This window comes from Salvelinus namaycush, chromosome 18, assembly GCF_016432855.1.
Source record: "Salvelinus namaycush isolate Seneca chromosome 18, SaNama_1.0, whole genome shotgun sequence".
NCBI lineage: Eukaryota > Metazoa > Chordata > Actinopteri > Salmoniformes > Salmonidae > Salvelinus > Salvelinus namaycush.
The window spans coordinates 30,999,287-31,005,727 of record NC_052324.1 but is presented as its reverse complement, the minus strand read 5'-3'; positions in this window follow the sequence as shown (position 1 = coordinate 31,005,727).

Genomic DNA, 6,441 nt, shown 5'->3' with positions numbered 1-6,441 from the left:
TTACATCTGTTTGTTGTATAAAATGAATGAGTGAGTATGATACTGTTTGTATAATTGTGTAACATGATTTTGGACTGTTTAATGAAGAAAAATACAAATCCCGTTTGATTTGAACTAAACCCGAGGACCCGCCCCTGAGCCAGTTGGGTCAGACATCCAAGGACAGCCCCTCTCTGCTATCCGAATAAAAGCTCAACTCTGAGAAATTACCATTAGACCATGTTTTTCCCCATGGGAGGAGAACTAAGGTTAAGTACCATTGCTGAATCTTTAACCATACCACGTGGTTAAACTCTTAGGCGAATAAGAACAAGTTTTGATATTGACTACTAGTCTGCAGCTAGGAATTCGGTATCATAATTCGGAAGAAAGACAACCGCCGAAACAATCATTCTATAACGAATGTCACTCTGAACTATCCACAATAGCCAAGACAGAGACCGACGAATCTCCAACAGAAACTAACTTCTCTCCAACGATCAAGACGACACACACCGAGCGTAACTATATATATATTGATTGCAATTGTTCCCGAATGAGTGAGCGTTCATGTGTAAGGATTAGCATGTCAATTGTTATAAAGAGTATACTCTGTAGTGACTTCTGAATCGACCCACCATTCTCCCTTTTGTCTAACAAGCCGCCATGCCGGTTCAGCCACTAGGGCATATTTCTCCCATTTCATGTAACCCTTTTTAAGTTTGTTTGTTTGTTTATGCATTTCTGTGAATTAATTAGTTAGTAATAAATAAATGATTTAAGACAATTGATGTATGGATGACTCATAGTGAAGACTGGGTTCGTGCAGATAATCAACAATTTACGACGTTTGGAATGAGACTAACGTGAGGTAAAGTAAATAAATCATTAATTAGAAGACTATTGATCAGATATGAAAATATCTGAAAGGTTATATTGGGAAATTATAACTTTGTAATCTGACTACTTTCCCTGGTGCTCCCAAATTCATAGTTAATTAGTTACGTTATTACTCAGTTGATCGCGTAATCCCTAATTACAGGAATCTTTGATAAAAACTATAAGTCTTCAATTTAATGATAACAAAGACACGACAGAACTTATCTGATATTTATGTAATTGGTGCTGTATATTAGCTAATATACATGGGTTCTAACTTGAATAATTATTTGTTAGTTTACAATTGTACAATTTAGGCTCCCCACGAATAAAAACCACAAAGACTGCCGGAAAGCCCAAAAGCAAGATCGTCATTTCTATGACTCATATGGTGGAGGAACATATTGTCTGTAGCCTACTATACAGTATGTACATATTAAGCTAGTGGCTCTTCACTTTTTAGTATGGAAAACGGCTGTGAGGATTTTTCTACAATATTTACAACCTATTGACACAATTACAATTTTTATGTACTGAACAAAATATAAATACATAATGTAAAGTGTTGGTCCCATGTTTCATGAGCTGAAATAAAAGATCACAAAAATGTTTAATCAGCATAAAAAGCTTATTTATCTCAGATTTTGTGCACAAATTTGTTTCCCTCCCTGTTAGTGAGCATTTCTCCTTTGCCAAGATAATCCATCCACCTGAGGTGTGGCATGTCAAAAAGCTAATTAAACAGCATTACACAGGTGCACCTTGTGCTGGAGACAATAAACCCTTTTCCAGTAAAAAAACACGCTGATGTCACGCATAGATGCGCGCAGCTCCTGGCAGCCGTAAGAAAGCCATCGCCAGCTGCACCCATTCAACATAGACTAGATGTCTGTTTTCATTACTTCTAAACAAAATATTTTGCAGGGAGTTCTCCTACACTTACAATTATGTTTTGATTCTTGCTTGAACAGTCGCTAAGATAATATTTGGTTGTGATCTTTACAAAATAACTATTCTGGATGCAGCAGGAGGCTTTTTTATAAATTACTCCCTCTTGTTCTGTCACCAACTTGTGTGCATTGCCCATCGCCCAATGTTTACAAACATAGAAAGGGGTCTATAAAAAGCCACTCTAAAATGTGCAGATTTGTGTCACAACCCAATGCCACTGATATCTCAAGTTTTGAGGTAACATACAATTGGCATGCTGACTGCAGGAATGTCCACCAGAGACATCGTCAGAGAATTTAATGTTCATTTCTCCACCATAAGCCGCCTCCAACGTCGTTTTAGACAATGTGGCAGTATGTACAACCGGCCTCACAACTGCAGACCACGTGTAACCACGCCAGCCCAGGACCTCCACGTCCGGACAGCTGATGAAACAGAGGAGTTTTTCTGTCTTTAATAAAGCCATTTTGTGGGGAAAAACTCATTCTGATTGGCTAGGTCTGGCTCCCCAGTGGGCGCCCCTGCCCACTCATGTGAAATCTATAGATTAGGGCCTATTTCAATTGACTGATTTCCATACATGAACTGTAATTCAGTAAAATCTTTGAAATTGTTTCGTTTATATTTTTGTTCAGTGTAGAATAAAAATCGAATTTCATCATTTACATGTGGAAAAAAGTATCTGAGTGAACATTAGCAAGCCAGCAGAAGACAAAACAGAAAGTGAATTCTCTCCTCCCTCTCTCCCCAATTTTAGCTTGAGGCCATCACTGTCTAACTGGATAGGTTTAGGACATTTGCTAGCCAATACCAGTGACAAACTTAGCAATGTTATTGATATATGGCAGTACACAAACAAAATCTAGCTCACTTATTTTGACAGCAAGAAGAAAATAGCCACAAATTTATTCAGAATCGAGGAAGAGGCTAGCTACCTATTGCAAGCTAACGTTATCTGCTGCCTCTTCAACAAGAAGCAACTGTGACCACCTTGATCCGAAGATCCAAAAATAAACTTTCCCATGGACCAAATTTCACAATCCACTCCTCCGAAATACCACCCGATCCGAGATTGGATCTATGGCCGAAGCTTCGCATTTCAGTTTAACTCGGCAGGCCGTATATAAAACTCCCATAGAGCCACAGAACGACCGAATTACCGAAACGCACAGCCCCAACAACACCTTGAAAACGACTCTTTCCCATAGGTTTGAACTATCTGTCAGCAGTTAGCTATCAACACCTCGCAGACATGTTTACATTTGGCTAGTTTTATCAGTGTTATTTAAATTGAAGACTTGAGCTAAATGAGGAAGCTCAATAGCTAGCTAACGTTAGCATAGAGGTACAGTACAGTGCCTTCAGAAAGTATTCACACTCCTTGACTTTTTCCACATTTAGCTGTGTTACAGCCTGAATTTTAAATTGATTAAATTAAGATAGTGGGTCACTGGCCTACACAAATACCCCATAATGTTTTTTTTATGAATTAAAAATGAAAAGCTGAAATGTCTTGAGTCAATAAGTATTCAACTCCTTTCGAATGGCAAGCCTAAATAAGTTCAGGAGTAAAATGTTGCTTAACAAGTCACATAATAAGTTGCACTGTGTGCAATAATAGGGATTAACGTAATTTACCTCATCTCTGTACCCCACACATACAATTATCTGTAAGGTCCCTCAGTCGAGCAATGAATTCCAAACCCAGATTCAACCACAAAGACCAGGGAGGTTTTTCCAATGCCTCGCAAAGAAGGGCACCTATTGCTAGATTGTTAAGCAGACACTGAATATCCCTTTGAGCATGATGCAGTTATTAATTACACTATCGATGGGGTATCAATACACCCAGTCACTAAAAAATATACAGATGTCCTTCCCAGAGAGGAAGGAAACCGCTCAGGGATGTCACCATGAGACCAATGGTGACCTTAAAACAATTACAATGTTTAATTGCTGTGATAGGAAAAAAACTGATGATGGATCATCAACATTGTAGTCCCCAATACAGGTCTCCATAGCCTTGGTCTCCGGTCCCGACAGAGAGTACAGACGTCCCCAGGGCGGCGTGATGTTATGGAAAAGGTCAATCCCTCAGTCATAGGGTCGGTGCGGCAGAAGCGAAGTGGCCCGGGCCTTGCTGAACACCTCCCGGAGGTCCTGGTACTCCACGGGGATGATGGAGAGGTCCGGGGCACCTTCCGAGGACCCAGAAAAACGTCCTGGGGCTTGACTTCAGACAATGGGTGTGGCAGACATGGACCCCAGCCCATGATGGCACCCATAGACCAGTTGATGAGGGGATTGTTTCACTGGAGCCAGGAGAATCCCAAAACCACGGGAATCTGAGGAGACTTGATGAGTGGAAATCGAATAGTCTCGCTGTGATTCCCTGACACCCGTAGGTTGATGGAAGGGGTATTATGAGTGACCCAGCCTATAGAGCGCCTGTCCAGCTCTCATTGACCAGAGTCAATGAGGACCCGGAGAGATTTAAACTGGTTTCCCCACAACAGAATGGCATGAAAAGGGGTGCGAGCAAGGGAAGCAGAAAAGTTCTCCATATGGCCAACCAGAGTACCTTCTCCTATCGGTGAGCCTGGTCTTTTAAAGGACAAGAGGACACAAAATGACCAAGAATCCCGCAATACAGACTCTTCAACTCTTCGTGTTGATCCTGTATTGCTGTTCCGCTGGCGACAGCCCAGCTCTGCCTAGTTGCATAGGCTCGGGAAGCGGTGACTCGGCCGTCTTCGGCGACTCTCGGGGGGTCAGGAAGCCTCGGGTTCTCTCAGCAACGGGACCGTCGGGGACTTCCGAGATTACTTGGAAGCAAGGTGGAATCCCTGAACGTGCGAGCGAAATCGAATTTCCTCTCCCTCCATTATTCCCGGAATCTCCCATCGATATGGATGGTCAACGCGATGAGGGAATCAAGATCCGTAGGTAACTCCTGAGCAGCAACCTCGTCCTTGACCTCCTCCGAGACACCATGCAGGAATATAGCGAACACCGCTTCCTAGTTCCAAGCACTCGCCACTGCCAACGTGCGGAATTCCACTGCAGAGTCTGCCACACTTCGGGAGTCCTGCCGAAGCTGGATTAGCTTCCGGGCAGCTTCTCTCCCGGAGAACGGGGCATCAACAACCTTCTTCACGTCTCCCACGAACCCCTCCAGACTAATGCATATGGCTGGCTGTTGTTCCCATACAGCGGTAGCCCAGTTGAGAGCCCTCCTGGACATCAGTGTGATGAGGTAGGCTATCTTGGAGTGAGCCGAGGGGAAGGAGGAGGGCTGAAGCTCGAAGATGAGGGCACACTCATCTAGAAACGCCCGATAGGTGCTCAGCTCTCCAAAGAAGCATGCCGGGGGAGGTAAGCGGGGCTCCCGAGTAGATGGAGTGCCCGATGAGATGGCCCTGCTAACAGCTGAGTTACTGATGGGCTGTGGTGTTACCCCAGTGGTAGGCTGCCCCCCAGACAACCCACAGAATTGCTCCAGCAAAATGTCCAATGCCTGGTCATGGCGTTCAGCCAATGTTTGGACCCCCTCCATAAGGCCACAAAACAATTCCTCGTTTTTTGTTTATTTATTAAAACACTCACTCCCTGTACTTGCTTCCCAACTCTCAGTGCACTCATTACACAAGGTATCAGGTCCTGTGAACAAATTATTGGGCACCTATAGCGTAACTACTCTCCGGGAAGTGGGCATCACTACCTAAAAAATAGTTAAAATTGGCATATTAGAGCCTTGGGTGAGGAGATCTAAACATCCTGGACACCGTCGGGAGGGGCGTCGGAATAATAACTATTTATGTAGACCGACTCCCACGATTCTCCCTTTAAAGCGGGGCTAGAGGAAGAAAAGTTTAAGAAAGCCATAGAGGTGCTGAAAGAGGTGCACAAGCAATCACCAATTCGGCTCGAATATGGGAAAAATGTTGTAAACTGGATAAAACTGGTCAGCATTTCCCTGCTGAGGGAAAATTCCAGTCAAATAAAGAACTCAGAGATGCTGTTGTGGTATGGCACAATGACATAAATAAAAAGCTCAATATACAAGCGTTTTGATGTCGGCGTTTTATCAACAGAAGAGTATAAATGATAAAGCTCAAATTAAAGATATGCAGGGTCATCTTGTCCAGGCGACTGACAAGTATGAGGTAACTAATAAAAAAATGTATATAGCAGATGGGCGGGCTCATAAATTAGATGAACAGAACCAGGACCTTGCAAGGGCTCTGGAAAATATTCAAAATAAAGTCCAACAATTTACGGCTGTCCTCCAGCAGTATCAGAACACCTGTGTATAGTCTCGGCACTTCCCCACCGTTTTCCCTGGGATATTATGTATCCCAGGCTAAACAGGTCATGTCGCCGCTATATCCTTCTCATATAGAGGAAAAAGAGCATTATGGGTTGAGAGTGGCAGCAGAGGGACCTATCACCAGTCCAGACATAGTAGTCCCGGACTGGATCATAGATCCCAGGGATCCTGGAAACCATAGAGAGGTGCACCCGGTTTGTACTCATGCAGTTGCGATGACTTATTATCCTGGGCAGAGACTCCCAGAGGGAGAGAACCCCATTCTGCCAGATGGCCAAACAATAACACGACTCCAAATTCAA